Genomic DNA, 2,185 nt, shown 5'->3' with positions numbered 1-2,185 from the left:
TTTGTATATTAGAAATGTATGGTTAATAGGATGAATGAGACTTTTTTATTGATAAAAAAAAATATAAACTTTGAAAATTTCCAGTTTAGTGGCTGGTATGCAAAAATTGATATTTTCAGCTTCTATAAAAATCACAACTAATTGTTATTATTTTCAGCATTCACAATATTGAATGCAACAGAAGATAATTGTCTCTCAACATTAATTGCTGTAGTAGCAAAGAATATCTTATGATATATATTTTTTTAATGGATATCTTATATGCTAATGAAACATTGACAAAATTCCAAGCCATGTAATCTTGCATTGTAGGCAACAAATAATTAAAGAAATCAATTTTTTTCATTAACTTTCAATTTTGCATAATCTTCAAAATTCTTTGTTTTGATTTGATGATAATACACTTTTAGGTTGGTGTAGCTATCTTCATAGAAGCCAATTATCTCAAAAATAGTCTTTTCTCTTCTATTCTATGCTATCAAGTAGGATATTATAATGCCTTGGTTACATCAAATATCTATTTGGATATATATAATATTATATTGTAGTATATCTTTCAGCTTATTCTTTCCATTGCTCGCCGTCCAATTGGCACTAGCATGTTAATTGCCTAATTGATCAATACTAATGCATGTTTTTTTAGAGATAAATGTCCAAATGAAAAATTTACTTATATATGCCAATTGAAATCATGACACACATAGTCTCTATTTTGCTAGTGTCATTGAAACACTTCATAATGTATCTTATTTAATCTAACTTGATAATGGATGTTTTATAATACTTTTTAATTGCATCATAAAAAATAGATTCTTTCAATTTTTTAATATTATTAAAAAAAAAAAAAAAAAAAAAAACACCCATTGTAAGACAATTCATCATTTTGAAATATGATTTTTGCTATTAAATTTCTTGAAAAGATAAACTTATCAAAAATCTTAATTCTATTGACTATGAAGAATATTGAAGAATATGCTAATTTTCTTGGATAGGTTGTGTAAATCACAATTGACTCATTAATTACTTTAATACAAAAAAGATATTTATGCTGCTTTAAGTCACTATTTAAATAAGTCAGTGTAAGGATTTTGATATAAATAGAAAAATAAAGAAATAATAGAAAAAATACAATAAAATGTTAATTGCAAAAATAGACCTCTTGTAGAGTTGTTCTTGAAAAGGGATTTTAAACTACATATTCTCTCTTTAGATTACTTAATTAGAAAATTAGATAGTAGTCTTATCTCCATTGGATGTTTAATGGAACTAGAATTTAAATGGAATACTTGATTCAAAACAATCCAAAAAGAAAATAGACTATATATATATATATATATATATTAAAAGAATAGAAAAGAAAAAAGTAGAAAAAAAAGAAAGAAAAGAAGATTAAAAAAAATAAAAAGAAAAGAAAAGAAAAAAGAAAAGAAAAGAAAAGAAAAGGTTAAAATAAAGTAAAAGGCAGATGGGAGGCAAGAAGCTACCCCTAAATTTTGGCAGCTACTTTCTTGATTGGGGTCCAGGCTATCCCGGATTCCATCTCTTTTGTTTTTGTTTTTTGTTTGTTTGTTTGTTTGTTTGTTTTTGTTTTGTTTTTGTTTTGTTTTTTTACATCTTCAAAAGCTTCAGGCATGCCAAAATATTTTTATTCTTATCTACTTTGTATTGTGGAAGTACTATACTAGAGGTGCCTTGTTTAATTCTACACCTATTTTTTGCTGCCAATGATGTTGAAGAAGCGTCTTCTTTTCTTGTTTAGCTCTGGTCATGGTAGTAAAAGTGCAGTACTAGATTGCCTTTGTGTATTGGCTTAAGCTCCATACTTGGTGCTCTAAAGCAACATAAGATAATAAATCATTGTTATATAAAAGAATTAGATTGCAACCATTGACAAGAATGTTCTTTTAGGGAAACTAGAATTGTTGTTCATACATCTTCAAGGTCTATCAATTTTTGGAAAGACTTATAAGGTGAAAGCAACTACATGGATGGAGTTAGGAGCTAAATGAACCTAGATTAGAATTGAATTAGGTTAGGTTAAAGTTTGACGGTAATACAATTGGATGAATTTTAATTATGGATAAACTTTTAAAATAGATGATAATTTGTAGATGAAAGTTTATTAAAATTGAGTGAATTTTTATTTATGGATGAAAATTTATTCAAGCATGAAAACTTTTCTTAG

Source organism: Physcomitrium patens, chromosome 19 (assembly GCF_059467195.1).
Source record: "Physcomitrium patens ecotype Gransden chromosome 19, ASM5946719v1, whole genome shotgun sequence".
In the NCBI taxonomy this organism is placed as follows: domain Eukaryota; kingdom Viridiplantae; phylum Streptophyta; class Bryopsida; order Funariales; family Funariaceae; genus Physcomitrium; species Physcomitrium patens.
This window is presented reverse-complemented; position numbering follows the sequence as displayed.